Consider the following 20,116-nt stretch of genomic DNA (forward strand, 5'->3'; position numbering starts at 1 on the left):
TCATATACATGCAAAAGGTAAGCCAACTAATTTGGGAAACACAGTGCATGCTTCACTCTTCCCCCTTACAGTCACTTCCTTTCCAATTCTTAAGTCTGACCTACACACAACTTTAGCTTTATCTCAGCCTCAGGTAATACAAAATCATAAATATAAAATCAAAAATGTACACATACATTGAGGGGCTTTGAGTCAGTTCTCTTCATTCATTGGTCTGTTCAACTGTCATTCATGGAGCAAGGGACAAGCCCATTTCAGCCTTTGGTTCTCTTGCACTTTGAGTGATGGCGTTTTGCCTGATCCCATGTTCACAGCCATCTAGAAATCTGTGTAATTCAGTGAGATACTTCACTTTGCCAATGTTTTTTTTATTTTCTCATCCTTCTCTGTTTACCTCTGTTTTTGGTTACATTATTTCAAAGTCAATAGAACCCAAGAATCAGATTTTCATGAAATAGACGGTAAAAGGGTTTCTATACCTGTTCTAAGTATACATGCCGGAGAGGAAGCACCCATATTGTTATACTAAAATTCTATGAGATATATTTTTTACTTTGAAAATGTTATATCAGGCATTTGGCTGCCATTTTAGGCACCTGCAAGTTTTCTTCTTATCTTCGTCTTTTTATTTTTATTTTTGTGATATGCTCACAATACAAAATAAAATGGAAAACGTAACTATTGCAACAGCTTGCCAAGTCCAAACCTATTAACTTTGCCAATTCTTGCTTTATCTTGTTCATCAGAAATTCATTAATAGAAAAATCACTGACAGTGACGAGCTTTTGGCCTTCACCAATACTTCTTTGGTATGACCAGTGGCGTAGCTAGACCTATGGCTATCCGTGGCGGCCCCTGCATTTGCTGCCCCACTGCCGTGTGTAAGAGCGGGGAGGGTCCTGGCGATTTTCTCGGCGGCCGCCCAGCGACCGCTGCAGTTAAGGGATGGGGGGAGGACACCATGCCCAAAACTCGTGCCACCGGGGGCGGACCACCTACCAAAACCAGCTTTGCTTCGCCACTGAATATGGCATACTTTATGGCCAAATCCATTTAAACATTACTGCCCAGTCGTGGGCACACATCTGGACACAACGGCGGCCATACTGAAATTATTTCTTTCATGAAGCATAACAAACCATTTCAGTATTGCTGCCTGTGCATCAGAATAAATGCACTTGCAGAGGCGTCAAGATTGTAAGTTTTTTTATACTCTGAAAAAATAGCGTAAAAGATATTCACCTGTTCAATGTGGTGTTGAGAAAATAGTACCAAGATATTCGCCTGTGCAATGTAGTGTTCTTACACACCAGTCATCAACGAATGATTTTGTGTTATGCTTTTTACTAATTTACTCTTCCAAGATGGCTAATGATCAATTTTCAATGATGTATTAAGAAGCAGAGTATGCTCAGCTGAAAAATAAGATCTTGAAAAATAATAAAAAACAAATAAGCGGGGCATATACGTCAATTCACCAAATTGTTAGTGGTAGCAGAAGTGACAACACATGCTATTTGACCTTTACTTTCACTCACACATGCTTAAACATGCACACACATTCACTCAAATTGTTCACTGATGTCAGCAATGTAAGGATACAACTCATTCCTTACCGCATTGGTAAATGCATTAGGTTTCACCTATGATATTAATAATAAGCTGTTGTTTGGTGTCATTTGTAGCTTGTGAATAGTTGTGCAATATAAGTTACTGAAACTCCATTCAAGTGTTATGACGTCTTTAAGAATTTGCATTGTAGAGAAAATGATTTTTTTTTCTCTTTGTTTTTTGTGGGGATAGGAGATGTGGTATGCAGAGGCACTTGTTATGTATTTGTATTATGTACCGGTTATTTATTTGTATTATGCTATCTGTATGTAAATGTGCTTGGCTCTTATTGTTCTGCCTCACTGCATCAGTCTGCCTTGGGACGTCTTGGGTATTGGAACGTGGAATGGAAGGTGGTACGGATTCGTAACAGACAATTTCATGGGCAGACTAAGCAGAGGATGCAGGGTGGTACGGGGCTTTTAAATATATAATTTTAAAAAATGGGGTCTAAGTATAATATTGTCTCAAGCGTGAATTTGAACTCTGGGTCTGTGATTACGCCCTTATATCTTAGGTGTTGAAAGCCAGCGAGAGGTGTTTCCGGGTTTGAGAGAGTTGTGTCCAGTGCTGTCAATGACAATCCCAGCATTAGGAATATCGATTTCCAAATTGTGATGCGCAACAAATCGCAATTACGAAATCGCTATTTTGATTTTTATACATCTAGTTGGAAGTTTCTTGATTTCAGAAAGAACACTAACATCGCTGCACAACCATGAGAAGTCAGAAAAGTTAGTCAACTAATCAGGAAATAGGGTAAGGTTTGATGCACAAAGGCAGGGCGTGGATTTCATCCTCTGTCCTATTGGGTGAATGACCCAGTCATAAGCATGTAGTGTTGTGGTCTTCGGTAAGCCTATCGGGATGCCATTTGGAGGAATATGTGGTCGCTCCAGTCTAGTAGGTTCTCCAGCTCTTTCAACACTACTGTGCAAAAGAGATCCTGTCTGCTTAAAAGAAAAGACTGGAGTGTATAGCAAAAAACACCAAGTAGGAGACAAATCGGTTAACTTTAAAGTTACCGTCTAGCGAAATGGTTTTGGGTGTGAGGAGTAGGAGCAAATGGATTGCAGCCAAATACTGCTGGTCACAACTGAAATCATCCAAGTCTTGAGAAGACACTGCAGGAAAGAAACTTCATATGTAAAATACAATGATTTTCTATGAAGTAGTAAAAATATGTTAATCAACCTGGTGCCGTCCTTTCGAGACGTGGTTCGGTGTTTAGGTTGACGGCGATGCTACGAGGAGGAGTGAGGTGTACTCATTTGGCCAGATTTCTGTCTCCATATCCTTCAATTTACTTATCTGCCAAATGAGTCACTTCTTGCCATCATTTGGTGCTGCATAAGACATGACACATTCACCTTGATAAAGTCATCTCACCTAACCAATGGAAACATTTAGATTTGCCTACGATTGCAACTGGAGATGAAAGAAAGTGAGGCAATTATTTCAGAAATTCAGCACCTCATCGCGTTGATATACATTGCCCTGCATTTTCCACAGCTGAGGCAGCCCCGTCTGCAGCCTCCACCCCTGTAGAATGATCCTTTGCCATGTCCTCCTTATCTGAAACGAGTGGCCTGTATATCAAAAGCTCTGGAGCCGGAACAGCCGCAAATGTTTCTGCATCTTATTTGCAGTAGCAGCTTGCCGAGTGAGTGCTGCAGGGCGGTGGAGTGGAGTGGGGGAGGGGGAGGGTGGGGTGTAGTAAACTCTGACATACAGCGGAACAGAGTTAACTAAGTAAATGAATAAATAAAACAATTTACATTGCACGCGCTGCATCGCCGAGTTGGCATTGCAGCGCACGCAATGTAAATGCTTTTTCCATGGTTTTTCCATGCATTTTGCATGTGTGCTGCACAAAGCAGCACACATGGAAAAAACAGAAACGAGTGGAAATAAAGTATTTCTCCTCGTTTCACCAACTTAAGACCAGGATTTTCCTGGTCTTAAGTTCAGTGCTGCCACCTATTATCGCCACTGTTGATGATAGGTGGCAGCGTCGATCACAATGGGTGTTGCGGTGGAACGCCCACCGCAACACCCACTGCACTCCCCTTTCACGCTAAATTTAGCTTGAAAGAGGCCTTATTCTCAAGGCAACGTTAAGCCACTTGACGTAGCTTAAAGCCACATTAAGTGGGTTAACGCTGCCTTGAGAATAAGGCGCTGAACCTATCGCCACAGGAACGTTAGAAAAAGTGACATTCCCATGGCGATAGGGGCTTGAGAATATGCCCCTAAGTCTTTAATAACAGCTGAAGCTGTCAATAGATGAGATCTAAAAACGACTCTAGACACCATAACATAGAGAGTTGGAGTTCCCTGTCAGAGTGCAGCCAATTGAGGGGGTGTTTGCAGAGGTCTGGTGAGGAATTTAAGATTTCATAGTGGAAAAAGCTGCGAAAGGTGCAAATTTGGAAATGTTTCTTTAAACTTCATGAACTCTTCAACCACAACTCCTCTTCAGGATCTTGTGCTGCTAGGGGTAAATTCATGGGTAGGTTAATGAATGAGTGAGTGAGTGAGTTCACAGCTGTGAAGTACAGTGTAGTGTGTCTGTGAGGGAAAACAGTGTGGCTGGCATCTCTTAAAAGGGTACACAGGAGCATTTTAAAATTTGAGCAGGTGAATTAACGGGTGAATGGATGTGTGACTTAGTGAATAAATAAATGCATGGTGTATCTGTAAGAGGTAATGGAGGCTGGGTAGGAGGCAGGGGAAAGGGCTGAATCAATTTCAAGTCCACAAATTAACTGCAAATCCCATAATGTGGGAGTGCTGAACTCCGAAAATGTAATGTATGACACCTAGTTCACCAGTGTAGAAAAAATACCAACGTTAGAGAGGAAAAAATACACAAAGAATACAATGAAAAGAAAAAATGTCAGACAACATATTGACAGCCAAAGGCCTGCCACTTGTGGGGTGAAACAGCAAGGCTGGAACTGGTGAGGTGGAGCAAGTCGCAGGCATTTATTTCCTCGTAGTAGCTTTCTAAGTGAGGCATGCAAGAGGGAGAGAGGCTATGTATTAAGCAGGGGAAGTGGCATTGGTGTAATAAGGGGTTGTGGGGGGCAGTCCGCCCTGGCGGCACACGTTTTTGGAGCAGCGGCCTCCCCCCGCTCTTACCTGCAGCTGTCACGGGGCACGCAGGAATCGCCAGCACCCCCAACCTCCTCTTACCGGCAGCCAGGAGGCAAAAGCAGTTACAGCCACAGGCAGCATAGGGTCTGGCTATGCCACTGGGAAGTTGCAGTTATAGCTCATTGTGACAGTATTCTCAATGATGTCATGTGTTTTTGCGTTTATATAGCACTAGCTACTGTATGGCATCAGGGCACATCCTCTATTCTGACTCCATTGTGTTCAGATCTGGGAAGTCCATCAATCAAGCAGCAGAGCCATAGATAGAAAGTGTTTTGTTGATATTTTGCTTGTGTTTGGTTAATTGAGAGTTTGCACAGTGTTAAGTTTTAAAATGTTTTTTGCAAGTTAGTGTTAAAGTAAAATTATTTGGCTCAAGGCAGTTGTTTATGTTGTGTTATGAGTAGGAGTGTTTGTGTCAAATTACTTTCTGTTTAGTTTACAATTGGGGATGGTAAAATGTGTCATTTTGCTAGGCCAGAGTATGTGCGTTTTAGGTCTTAACAGCGCAGCCGTCTCCAGACCTTATATGATCAACAAAACAAGCATTTGCAATGCAATAGGTCTCGCATTTACGCGAGTTTGAGCTATTGACATTGCAAACGGCAATGGCTTTTATTCTTGTTTTCGTTTTTGAAACATAAATAAAAGTCATTGTCATTTGCAATGTCAATAGCTCAAACTAGCATAAATGTGCGAGACCTATTGCATTGCAAATGCTAACAGCTGTCCTGCAGTTCCCCCGGGGCACAAGCAGGCATCCACTTCTGTGTGGACAGCTGATCTCAGCAAAAAGACAGAAGTGAATGCCTGCTTGTGCCCCGGGGTTGCTAAGGCAACAAAATGGGGTGGGACTGTCCACAGTCCCATGGACACGTGCATGTTGTTTGCAATGGACAAATGGCGAGAGCAGCCATCTTTGTCCATTGCAGATGCGTGCATGAGAGCCCTCGCAGAATTGATTACAAAAGGTGCTCTCCTGGCTAGGGCAGCGCTTGCGCTGCTTTCGCCAGGCGAGACCTAAAAAAGACGATCTAAAATTACAGAAGCTATGCATGTTTAAAAAAACAAACTACAAACATTCTGCAGATACTGTTCAACGTTGTCAATATCGATATTTACCAACATTTAATGATTTTATCTTGAATGGAAGAACAGAAGCATCAGTTTGTTAACTCTGTCCTTTCTACCACCAAGAAAAAAAAGCTTATGTAAAATCAATATTATATGTATTTATATATATTGATGCACTCAGCAAGAGAGAATCCTACCTATAATCACTTTGTGTAATATACTTCTTTCATTAAAAGGCGCGCTTCTTTACTCTGAGCGGTCCAGTTCTGTTTACAATGTCGCGTCTTGAAGAACCCTGAAGCTGTAAGCACGTACGCTGGTTCCGCTACGGACTTGGAGTAACAAGCAGTCTTGCACAACAGTTCTGCACAATATCTATTAGTTCTGTGCATATCTCAGTGGGAGACTAACATTCCTCAGGCCTAATGAGTTTACCATTCTTGAACAATCTGCTGTGTTTAGAAACATGTATTTGCTGTAAACATGATTGTGCATGACTAGTGAAAGAAAATGTTATTGACAAGAAAGCAATCGATGTGTTACACCTCATTCGACCTATATTTGAATATGTAGGGTGCTTATTTACAAATGCAGAAAAATCATGGGTAGATTAACACCGTCTGGGCAGAATTTTCTCTTCAGAAAACAGCACTTAGTGACTGAAAGGTGACTGGTCATCTTTTGAAGGATTTCTGGCGTTGTGCTTCTCCTCTCGTACACCATTATTAGTCTAGCTAAAAATATTTTTGTTGACATCTACACATTCGGCAACAGATGCTAGACTGCGAGGCAGTCACAACATCCACACATGAATGGAAATGCTGCAGTATCATGTGATTTCAGTGGCTCCTCCATAACTCTGTCCAACCCACAGCTCTCTTCTTTGACAGGACACCCCATCCTGTTTTTGAGAAGCTAGAAAAAGGCTGCACCAAAGGGTTATTCATTTAACTTACTTTGTATAGTGCTGAACATGTGGACCAGTTTCTTAGGTGCTTTGAGGCAGACAGTGTGTGTACATTAATGAACATCTGCAAGGATGGTTGATGTGCAGGGTAAGCACCAGTTAGGTTTAAAGAGTTCTGGTCATCTAGTGTTTATACAATCATAGTCTTTTTTTTCTTTTTTAACGTATGCATTTGGGGGTAATTATCATAATTGAGGATGTCCGAATTAATGGCCTGCTAGACTGTAATTAGCGGCTCGTCTGATCTTAGGGTGTAAAGTTTCCTTTCTATAACCTTTGCAAAGGTCTATTGATAAATGTTCTATGTCGAGACACCACAGCGTTTTTCAATTCATCACTTTCATCTGAAAAATGCATGTTTTTAAATACTGTATTGCATTCATCCTTGTACTGGACGGTATTCATCTGCTGTGCAATGCATTGTGCGCACAAAACATGTGCAAAGGGTGAACTTGCCCGAAAACATTCTGCAAACTATCATTTTTCATAGAAAAGCTTAACCAAAGATAATCTCGCATAGGAAAAATAGACATACGTTTGAAAGCTTGGCTGAATTGAATGCACTACAGTGAAAATTAACTTGCTGAGAGGAAAACATTGTTTCAGGTAATGTAAAATGGGAAACTGCAAATTTCATGAAAGCGGAGGATCAGGATTTGCAAAATAGCTCACAGAACCTCACATTAAAGAGGTGATCTTTACTGTACACGAGCTTGAAACATCATGGATAATAAAGTCTCAAAACCTTACGTTCAACAAACCCCAACTGAAAAAGGCCTATTAAAAACCACCATCTCAGCCACATGAAAAGTTATAAAAAAGGAGAGGTTATATTAGAGGTACATTTGCATAAAAAATGCAAGCAGCAAAATAAAATGAATGGTTTGCATAGCCTAAGGCCAAAGTGGAATTACAACTGTATAGAGAAGCCTACCCGGGGACGGGGGATAATCTTGAGGGTAAAACGCTCAACATTTAAACAATTAAGAATTCTAGTTCTAATAAGTAAGTACTTGAACTTAGAAGAACAATGACCACCCACAATTCAAAAGCAACAGTCATACTAGAGACTAGTCTGAAGCAACGCAGCAATATAAACAACCGAATAGTACAAACATATATTGAAATAAACAAAGACGTGCTATAAATGAAAACTTTGATACTGGTCTCTGGTCTTTTTTCCAAAAATAACACTTACTGGAGCTACGCCTTCATTGTTGACGGAGACTGATCACCTCTGGGAACAACAACAGGTATTGTGTCTGCAGATTTCCTTTCTCCCTCAGTGGTTGAAGGGGAGAAATTATGCCGTCGTGCATTTTAGTACCACAAAGGGAACAATAAACAGGCATAAAAAGACTGTCGTTCACTCAATCCAAAATCACAAAGAAGCAGGAGAAAACAAAGCAGGACTAAACAGGAAAGGCATTCCAGGCCCTCAGTGCCACAGCTGAACATCTTTGGCTGAGAATTTCGAGTGTTCAATTATTTGACTGTAATGTTCTCTTGCAATAAATAAGACATCTTAAGTGGGAGAAAGTACCCAACTTCACAGTTCAATACTGGTAGCCACTGAGGAGATCTGCGCCAATATACAGAGGCACAGGACCGCATGCCCAAGGCCGATATAATGTCACAAAACTCCGGATTTATTGCAAAATAATTAGTAATTTACAGTTGGGGGTACTTTATTTCTTATCTAACTTGTGGACAGTTGTGCCTCTAATATCTGGAGCTAAGGGTGTGTGTGGCTGTTGCATACCGTGCATCTCCGTTTACCTGCAAGCCATCCTACTAACAAAGGGCAGCTGACACTCAGGAAGAAAGAAAACACTTATTTTCCCTCTTCAGCCATGTGTTTGGAGCGGAGTGAAGGGAGCCAAGAGCGCCCCTACTCACCGGATGTGTCCTCAGTGGCCCCGTCTCTAGCACTCCCTGCCTTACTACTACCTACCTGTGCCCTGGAACGTGTTTGGGGTGTCGAGGGACGCCCCAGTGCTGCTGCAGGAAGTGGAGAGCTACCCCATCCATTTGGCCTCTGCGTGGGTCCTTAAGGGGACAGAAAGCCATGCAAGGATCCTGGGCTTCGGGCCAATCAAGAGATGTTCTTAAAGTTCTTGGTCATAACCCAATCATTCTATTTGTTTCTCTTCAGTCAATGGAAAGAGTTAGCAGCAGGCAAGGTGTGCAGGCATCTGGCAAGACGACCTGCAAGCGAACAGAGCGCAGGTGTACAAAATGAGCTTCACTCCTCACAAAGCTTGAGGTTTGAGATGGAGGGGGTGGTCCTCCTCTTCACTTGTAGCACAAGCATCCTTAGAGCTCATCCTCCTCAGGGGGCGCGTCATGATACGAGCAACTGACAGAACAGGGCTACACAGCTACTTACTTTTAGTCTATTATAACAAGCGTGTAGTAACTAATTTGACTGATTACAGACGTAAAATATGCGTGTAATAAAAAGATTTAGAATTGAGATTACAAACTCCACTTATTATGCCGTGAAAACCATAAGCCGTAGCATTGTATATTGCATCATGTAGGTTGACATTTACTGTATTGATAACATTTTCATATTGCACAAACTAGACATGTTTCTGTGGGGTTATCTGTGTGTTCAATGTTATACATTGTTGAGTCTGAGGATTCAGGGGTGAGTGGAAAGGCCACGTTGGCATGGATTGTCTAAATGATGCTGTGCCAACGCAAAGGGAATGATGTGTGTGTCTTCACTAGTAAATGTTTGCTGTTGTGGAGAAGTTTCCCTATAAACCCTTGTAGGGAGCGGGCGCATTATGGGGTGATGCAGAGAATGTTGGTGTTCCTGCTGGATGAGTTTGTCAGTTACTGAATGTTGCTAGTGATGCGGCCCTGATCACACTTATGCTGAAGAGGTGTAACATATGAATTTATCAGCGAATAACAGTCTGGGCTTGCATCGCAGGGTACCACAGATTTATCGGATGACGATCTACGCTAGCTTTAAAACCTACGAACTGCTTAACGGTTACTACTTAAAGAGCGACATAAAAAACAAATAAAATCACTAATCTATAATAAAGTCAGCAGCTGGCTTTGACAGTTGAAATATTTCCTAAAAAAGGCCAGACAGCAGCTATGCAGGCAGAGTGATAGAAACCAATGCTAGACAAAGTCTGGGCATACACTTCAATGCCTCAAACTCGTATTTCATGTGGCCATCTTAGAAACAAGCATTGGCTGCGTGGCAGTAAATGTGCAGTGCGGCAGTAAAAGCGAAAGTCATCACGATCGCTCTGAAAGCGAAAGTGATCGCGATGGCGCGCTAGCACGAGTTTTCAAAGTGCTGCTGAAGGCTAGCGGTACGCGCATGCACGATCGCGTGAACGCAAGCGCTAGGCCAGCCAGAAGCACTTTGAAAACTCATCTCCAAAATGTCTGTCCGAGCCAGCGCATGCGCTGGGCTCAGCGAGACCTAAAAAGCGCTGCTGGAAGACAGGCTTTGGCACCAGCCGGGCACCCAACAGTCACTGGGCTGATCGGGCTTTGGCCCCCCGTCAGTTTCTGTGGGCTGGCCTGGCTGAGCTGGAGCCACTGGGCTGCCAGCCTGCCCTGCAGGTTGGACCCTTAAAATGTTCCTTTCAGCTCTTAAGCACATTTGAAGTGCAGCAGCCAGGCAGGAGCTTATTTCTAAAGAGGGAATAAAAAATATTTCACAACATATCTTGTCATTCCACAGAAAGAATTGGAAAAAGGGTTGTGGTCCTGAAATAACATTGCAAAACCTGGTGTTAAAGTTCTTTATATTGAAATCTGTAGTAGTTGTTGTTTAGTTGTGAAGTTACTCATTTCCATTTCAAAGAGCACTGGGAGACGATTTATATTCTGACAGACAGCTTGTTTCTCTGCCAGGGCGACTGAGTAAATTTCTTCCCATCATCCTGCTAGCGGTGCCGTCCTCCAGATTTATAATTGACCGTCAAACTGAGGGTCATTTCTAAAGCTTTGCCATGCCAATGCTTTTTGCAATGTGGTGGAGGGCTCAGTCAGCATGACAGTTTTTTTATTTTTGAAAGGAAAATACCGAAGAGGGATTTTCTTTTTTAAAATAAAAAATAAAATGTCCCCTCGCTATGGGAGTAATCTCCCATGGCTAGGGGGAGCATTATTTGTTTTTTACTGTCATTTACAGCCGGGGTTTGCCTGGCGCTGACGGACAGTAAGAAAACGGCAATATATCTGCCCATCCTAATTGGGCAGACTAACATATGGCCATTTCTCAGATTGCCCTTACACTATCGGTCCATTGGAGAAGTTAGTCTACAGCGGTGATGGTGTAGTCACAACCATATCCGAACCTATGGTCTGCCCCCATTATAATCGGACGTGGTGAACCACTTTATCGGCAGGGAGGGAACTCCGTCGCCACTGTGATGGAGTTCCCACTCCAAAACAAATACATCGTAACCTCTGTCAGTAGCCTATAAACATTGTGAAATGTATTATAATGTTTCTTGTTATTGACAAGATTATTTAAAATATACAATTTATCACTCTAGTTTTAATCAGTGGCTCTAAGGTTTTTTCCGCCCAATTGTTTGAAGTGTTAGCCCCGCCTCCATTGGTTAATGCTTTAGACCCCATCCCCAAAATTCGGGTCTAGATATGCTCTTGGCTGCAGCCAAATGTTGTTGTTTTTTAGTACAGGTTTTTATGGGTAGAAGTTTTGTGCATTGCTTCAACTGAAAAAAATGCTTGTAATCCACTTTTCTTCTTGTGGGAAAGCTTATTCTGAAAACAGCAGGACTGACTTGGTTATGGTGACAAGCTGTTGATGAAGGCGATAGGCCAGATTGCATTATTATGACCCGTTATGAGTAAGGAATAGGCTTGATTTATTTAATGTAAAAACACGTTAAAACCAATACACCTTTAACCCCTTCAGTGCCCGCCCCTTTCCCCGCCCTGTGCCGGCCGTTTCATTAGTGGGCGGGGTTTGTGACGAGCTGGTCTCGTCATGGGCACAGCGCAACCGCGGCCCATGACGAGACCAGCTCGTCACGGGCATTGAAGAGGTTAAAGGTCAATTGCCATTATACAGTTTTTAAGCTTGGAAATTATTTCCATAGTCTTTGAAGCTTTTGGCTTCGGTTTTCTCCATAACAAACTCTCAAGGTAGTTGATTTGCACATTGAGAATCCTTGTTGGGGTGTTTTACGAAGGGTTATAAATTGTTTCACAAACTGTAATTTTGTTCATATTTGTAATTTTATGACGATATACACATAGTTGCCCTGTAGGAAAGCTAATGAGGAATACAGTAGGCCTGAGTTGGTTATAGTGTCAAGCTAGTGATAAAGGCTCTGACTGGCACCAGTGGCAGCTCCACCGCTATAGCGGAGGAGTGTTACCCACTGCTTTCAAGCAGTGCAAGAAGCAAGAACATAAAACAATAATAACTTTCAGTTATTATCATTTTATGTTTGTGCTCCTTTGCGGGTGGGCGGGCGGGTGGTGCTGCTCTGCTCTCCGAGCGGGCAGTGGAAGGGTGGTTTGCCCACTCCTAAGTGTGCAATGACTGTTTGGTCCACCCTCTCGGACTGCCCAAACCAGTCATGCGGACTTTCCCCGGATTCCATCTTCTGTAATGCAGCCTGAATGGAGAACATGCCCACCCCTCCGGCCCCTGGTGAGCGCTGTGGCATTGCAGCATTGTGATTGGGTTAGGGGAGGAAGCCTGGCTGCCTGCTTCCTGTTCCTAAAGTCGAAGGCAGGAGAGCAGGAGCAGAGACGCGGGACCCAGTGGCAAGGTAAGTTATTTATTTTTCAGTTAACTAGTAAAATCACCTTTTAATATCGAGGTCGCCTCTGAAGACTGAAATATCTCTATCCCCAGCTACTGCAGTAATAACAACTGAAGTCTCGGTGGTAGATACATTAGCATCACGTCTACATTATCACTGATTCACATACTGCTGATCCCTGCACACCAACCCAACACATCTACCCAGACCACAGTCAAAGGCGAAGTCGTTATCATCATTATTGCTACCCAGCAGAATCCAGACATGAACCCTGAGTGTGCTAACAACTTGTAATAGTCTCTTATGTTAAGTGTAGTATTACAGACCACAAAGTGGGTTTCCTGAAGTAGGACCTGGTCTGTGTTGTACCTGTTGAGAAGCTGTATCTCCAGCCCCCATTCCAGTCTGTTTCCTAGCCACTGACTTTCCAGGTGAGAATCTTGAGATTATCATGTGCCATTTCCCATGTGATCAGTCTCTCTAAATACCTCCTTGTGTCCCATGTCTACTGTGCAGTGCCCAAGGAGAAGAAGGTATGTAAGCCCAACCCATACCACCATTTAAACATAAATTCCAAATCAAATGCTCCTCCCCACTAGCTTGATTGATCGGCATTGATCTGCCCAGGCCCCTAATGCACCTGGCAACGCCACATTAACAATCAACGCAAATAGTGCACATAACAAAAACAAGACCTCCAGCAATATGCAAACACTTTTCCCAATGCACTTCCCCCATCAGTGGAGACTGGTCTAAGGTGAGGAAGTCATAACAGTCTTCCTCTCTTCGCATCACAAACTGATCCCTCTCAAACAAGGAGTCTTAGTATGGATAAAGCACCAAACCCATTGTTCTGGTGCACATTGGTTCATCGCTTCCTTCACCATATCCCCACCATACCTACCCCCACTTTCAGCCAGCAGTTAAGGAAATACAATGTCAGAGTATTGTAGCATGCCCTTTCAACCGTCATTCATCCTTTTCAAGTTGTGATAAAATTGCCTACTCTGGGGTTATAACCCCAGCATCACAGCTGCTGGTCCCCCCCCCTCCCAGCTTAAGCCTCAGCTTCTTAAAAACTCATGCCTGCTCCATCTTCCACATTTCATAGCTTTTCATGTCCTTTCACCCCAACTTTGCATCATCTGCCCAGTCACTCGTAGACCTCGTCAGTTCAGGTGAAGTGCCACATTTTTCCAGCCACCTGGAAACAGCATCATATATCTCACTCCTGTCTTTTACAATTCTCTCTTGGTACCATCAAAATCACCTACAAGGGGCCTGCATCTCCTGAGTAAAGTCAAGAAACAGGAGAACTAGTGACTCTTCAAATTAAAGGGAGCCCTTGGTTCTTGCTGCATGAAGGGTGTGTCCCTATCCTTAAAATTTAGAACCTAGATTTAGATTAGGTTAGATAGTCTATATGGTCAGAGGGTTTTCAGGAATAATAGCTCTACAAAGATCTTAGTGGATAGACCCTCTGCCTTCTCAGGTACTCCAACCAGATAGATGTTATTCCTGCATGAGTGGCTCTTGACATCTTCTGCTCACACCAAGAGCCACTGTATGTCTTCTCTCAGCTGCCTGATCTGCTCATTCATACTTTGAAAGGCTGAAAAATGCTCTTACTTTGACTTCGCTATCATCCCTAATCTTGTGCAAACGTTTCTGAGCTCAGCAGTTGCTTGCTTACATCTTGGAATTTGCTTAATTTCTGTCCATGGGGACCTCAACCCACCATTGTGTAGATCCCTTGAAAATAGAGACCTTTTTCAAACTGTTCTGTTGGGTCAATTTCACTGAAGAGATTTGTCCCATGTCACATTTTTGGTGTTTTCACATAACATGGGGCAGGGGAGCAAAAGAGGACAGGTTTGCTACTACCCTCCCCACCTTTCCGCTGGTCCCAGTCTTTTCCATGAGCCAACTCTACCAATTCAGGGTCTCCAGTCTTATTAGGCCAGCTCAACTGGATCAAAGTGAACGCCTATGGCTAAGCAGCCTGATGCTCCTGCGCCCCCTTTTAGCTTGTGTTATCCAATGTTTATGATATAAGAATGGTAATTGAATGTAGAGAATTCTTCTCAAATCATTAAGGTTCTAAATAAACACAGCCAAGTTAATTTAGTTCATTGACTAAGGCAAAACTAAGCAGTCACAAATCATTACCAGCCAAGGTATTTTATTGTTATTATTATTAGGTGTGGTCTAACCTCAGCTGAGACAATAGACCCAACCCCATAGTTTAAAGAAGTTCTAAGTGCGGGTGCATATTCGCAAGGGCATCTTTTCTATTAGCAAAAAAACCAACAGAAAATAATTAGAGTAATACTTAGATACGATCATCATGATTCAAGCTAGTCTGAGATGACCATGGAGAAATGTCAGAGGATCACATCCAAAGTTGATATTCACCCTCGCTTCTTTTACCTGAATAACATTAAGTGAGTCTGAAAAACCCCAAAAAGAAAGTGGAAAAGTGAAAAGACAAAAAAAAGTATATATACGAACATAACTCCATGTTTTTTTCTTATTGAAACATTTAAAAGCAGGGATAATTCCTTGTGGTCTACACCTGAGTAACGTGCCAGTTATCTTCATAGATCATCCAGAACACAAAAAAGTATTCAGTTACATAGGAACTAAATGCAGTAGAGAATGGATGGTCCATTTGATTGAAACAGCACAAAGGCTGGTCAAAGACAACTATCGGAAATAGCTGTGCTGGAACAAGCTATAAAAGACAATCAAACATTAGAGGAAGCCAGGTTGCTGGTGGAAGACATTAATGAATTTAAAGATCACACTTTAAATCAAAAGAACACAACATTTCAGAAAGACAAGACATTCCCTTTGGAAGCAATGTATTCATACCTAAAAGGAGACTTCTAAAGTCAACAAAAATCAAGAAGGGCACTTCCTAAATTCCAAGGGACATCTAGAAATAGATTCATTATCTTTTTGGAACCTCCTTCCTCAGAGTCAACTGGAAAGTCCGATCCAGGCAAAGAACCCTTGAATCAGAACCTAAATTCTAAACCATAGCAAACTTTTTTAGCAAGAGATCAAGAAGACCTTGAGGAAGATTCAGACCGAACAACAAGCCATGGGAGATGCGCACAAGATCCCAATTCTACAAGAACCAATAAAGACATCCCTAGTTATTCTATACACCAGATGTTTTTCATCTGATGAAATTGCTATACTTGAAAAAGGTTTGTTTTATGTACTTGCCAAACATACAAACTTTGTTTATTTAAAAACGGAAGTTACAATCTTTGAACAAATAGTCTTTTCAGCTATTAGTCAAATAGAGAAGGAGCGACTTTAGCAGAATTAATCTTTCAAAAGATCAACGAAAATCTCTTTTTAATTAAAAAATGACAAGAAAATCGTCATCAAACAAGGGTATAAGGGTGGAGCAGTGGGGGTTTGGGCTAAAGAAAGCTGCAATAAAGAAAGACACAGACAACGTGTAGACCAGGAATTTTATCGCAAGATCCCTATCGACCCCACTAAAATTATACAAGAGGAGATTTTTACACTATTACAGAAAGCATTTGACAAAGGCCTAGAAATCCCAGTCATGTATTTCTTTCCCAAAATTCATAAAGATGAGAATAATCCCCTGGGTTGATCAATTGTTTCTGGATGTGATTCAGTTCTAGAGCCTATTTCACAATAGGTAGACATCTTTTTTAAACACTTAGTTATGGACGTTACATCATATTTATGAGACACAATGGACTTCATTAATAAAAACAAAGGATTAGAATTTAATCCCGGCACACATTGGTTAGTGACATTTGATGTGGTTCCCCTCTGTTAAAGTTTCCCTAGGACGCTGGATTAAAGGCCATAGAATATTATTTGGAAAGAAGACCAGGACCACATAGAGTTCCCACACAATTCATTCTTCAATTGGTCAATCTGGCATTAAAAAGGAACTATTTCAAATTCAAAGGCAATTTAGTCTATCACACCAAAGGGACTGCTATGGGTTGTTCATTTGCTCCAGAAATGGCTGAACTGTTTACGGCTTTGTTTGAAGACAAGTATGTGTACAACAATAATCCTTTTCAGAAACAATGTAATGAAGTGACTTTGATTCATTGACGATATATTATGCATCTGGACAGTTGATGAAGAGACCTTGAATAAATTCCATGATTTGCTAAACAACAGAACACCAGACATAAAATTCAGCATGACCAAAAGTTACAGTAGAATACAATTTTTGAATGTTGAAGTAGTGGTTGAAGAGTCGCGGTTCATAACCACTCTTTACAGAAAATCGACTCACAAAAACAATGGCCTTCACTTTACAAGCTTTCACCTGCACACTTTGAAAGAATATCTTCTCTATGGTCAGCTTTTAAGAATACTGCGCAATTGTACATTATAAACAGGGTATTTTAAACATGCAGCAATTCTTTATGTCAAACTGAAGGTAAAAGGGTATCCCAACAAGCTTCTTAAACATTCTTTAACATGAGCATGGTACACCCTAAGGAGTTCCTCATTGAAAAGAAGATTTAAAAAAACTACTGATTGAATGGCCTGTGTTTCCACATTCTGCCCACAAACAAACCACTTCAAAAAATAATTCTTCAAAACTGGCACTAAATTCAAAATTGGACACTATGTTTGAGAGGCCACTGTCTGCAGTAAAGAAAATTGCAAATATAGGCAAAATTTAGTTCGGGCATTTACTCCTCCGAAGGTGATGAGAAATAACCAAAGACAACTTTAGAATCTATCTCTCATGGTAGGTCACTACAAATGTGGTAAATGCATAACTTGCAATCAAACCATTAAAGGATCAGAATACCAGCTTAAGAACACCAAATGGAAACATACTGTCTTGTCTAACTGTTGTACTAAGAATGTAGTCTACGGCATTATATGCCCTTGTCAAAAACTGTACATAGGAAAAATTAATTAAGATCAAGGGTTATTCAAACACACTCTAGGGTTGGGGTAACAGTCAATCGCTGTTGAGCATGTGAGCTATGAACCATGTAGTATACAGACACACGATGAGGGGGGGCTACGGCCTAAATGTTAAATGTTTGCTGTTTACACTGTGCCCTCCTTCTTTTTATTTCTTTTACCCCTTTTCTTTTTCGCATGCACAGTTCCTAGTTTCTATCATTAGCAATGAATCAAGTTATTGGCACTCATTCGCAGCTGAGCACCAGTGCTCCTACTTATTTCATGGGACAGTACCTGCACATATGTGCAGCAACGCACATTCGCCACCATTTGTGCCCTGGAAGGCACGTAATATGTGGACAATGATGTGATCACTCTGCCTTCCTATTCTCCTTCTTTTCCTGTCTCTCACACCTAGCCTGTCTTCTAGTACGGGTTGCAAATATATCTGTCAATCACATGCCTGAGCGCTTTGTGCATAACTCCAAATGTGAGCTGTAACAATGCTATATGATATTACTGTGCCGTGTATGTTGACTGTGGTGCCCAACACGGCTCGCTATTTCATATGATCTAAGTTCTACTAATTTCAAAATTCAATAAAACAGATCCGCAAAAAAAAGTTCAAGGGTTATTCAACACAAATCCTAATGTCACAGAAAGTCACTTCAGCACCTCTGGTGAATTAATTTTAGGGGATGGGACACACAGAGAATGACTTCAAGTGGACAGTATTGATGGTGATCCAGCCAATCTCCATAGGAAAAACATCTGGAGAGGACACGTATTAAAAAAGAAACTTATCTGAAAATGTGTTTTAATGCAAGAACAAGAGGGCTCAATGAAATTTCAGAACAACAACGGCTACAGTCTGTAGGTGGTTTACGATTGGATGTCTGCACTGGTTGTTATTCGTTGCAACCAGCTTAAATATAATATATTTTTCAAGATCTGGGTTAACACCCAAACTTGCGAAAGTTCGAACACCAATTGAGGATCTCAATATGCAACTAAACCAGGAAGAGAATAACAGGGGTATTACGATCTTGAATGAGGAAGATGTATGGGAACACCAAACACAGAATTTGTCAAGTGGTGAAATAATCGGAATCAAAGATGTAGAATCCAATTTGAAAGGAACCACAAAAAACTCATAAAATACAGACAGAAGGACGTACATCTCTGAAAATAGTCTAATGGAATGTTGCAGGCCTAAAACAAAAACGTGAGGACCCAGATTGGAATAACTACATAGAGCAATTCGACTTCTGCCTCTTCCAGGAGACATGGTTGATAACCCCACCATACAAGCCAGGATATAAAATGTACTACAAAAATGCCATCCCATCTCCGAGTGGCAGACCCTCAGGAGGGCTTGTGATCTGGGTTAGAATAACCCTGGAAATAGGAGCCAGTATCTACAACATAAGTTCACCTGACATACTTGCTGTATATTTCGATACCAACGCTAATAATAAAACAAACCCGCAACTATTTAATGGATATAATGGAACCGCTTGGCAAAACTTAAATTCACATACTATTGACCTATCAAGCAGTGCCCTTGATGGTGTAAATCAACATTACACAATAATGGTATGTGGCGACTTCAACTGCACATACGAACCATTAGGTGGCTTAGAAACACTATCAGAAGAAGGAAATACGGTCAAGGGCTTGTCCCTCCTAGAAAACTGGACCATTGAAACCGTGCACGAGATGATATCTCCAATGGATTCCTGATTAAAAGATCTGAATAAGAGTGCTCAGAAATTTCTGTACAATACGTAAATCGATAGACCAAGTGTACACGGATCACACTAATTGCAGTCGAGAACCAAAGCGCATTAAGTATCGCACTGGACCGCAGGCCTGTACAGCGGCCAAAGACAGAAATCCTATCCCGTCAGTTTCATCTACTTACCTGGGACAATTCCCTGCGTTTTTGTGGACCGTATCCTTGCCCTGAAGAAGCCCGCATGGGTGAAATGCGTTGGCTTTTATGTGTAAACCAATGAATAAAAGGATTCACCACAGCATCTAGAGAACAAGCAGATATTTCTGTCATCACTTTCTTTCAGTGTTTTTGGGATTAAACCCCTATAGTGTTGTTTTACAATAATGCCTCTCTCGCTCTTTGTGTGTACACACACTAAAGGTCTGGCTTTCTTTAATGGTCCGATTATTTGGATTGAAATTTAAATAGAAATGCCATGTGTGCTATTGCATTAAGAACAATGTACAGATGGATGTGGAACACTCAAATTGGTTGTTTGTGAAACGTTTTATGGCCTATGGCCGAAATAAAGTATATTAGTAATAATTGAGGATCGCACCGTTAAACTTATGTTCATTAACCATGAGAAGTTTCTCCGTTAAAAAAGTACAGTAGCCAATTCAAATACTCTAAACAAGCTCACAAGCTTAACACAAAAAAGCGACCATGTAGTCGAACCACATGACATGTGTAAGCTCCTGGACCTGTCGTATGACCTGGAGGGTCTCACCAAGCATGCAGAACAATGTCATACATTCACCCCAGTACAGAGATCTGGGCATAAAATCCATCGTTTTTTGCTCACCATGC

At 41.6% G+C, this 20,116-nt stretch overlaps 1 protein-coding gene across 3 annotated transcripts in view; it reads left to right on the top strand.

Moving 5' to 3' along the window:
• LOC146860186 (dual oxidase 1-like) overlaps positions 1-20,116 on the top strand; it is a 1,129,619-nt gene that overhangs the window by 555,625 nt on the left and 553,878 nt on the right. The window lies entirely within an intron of this gene.

Source organism: Triturus cristatus, chromosome 3_1, assembly GCF_964204655.1.
Source record: "Triturus cristatus chromosome 3_1, aTriCri1.1, whole genome shotgun sequence".
NCBI classification, from domain to species: Eukaryota; Metazoa; Chordata; class Amphibia; order Caudata; family Salamandridae; genus Triturus; species Triturus cristatus.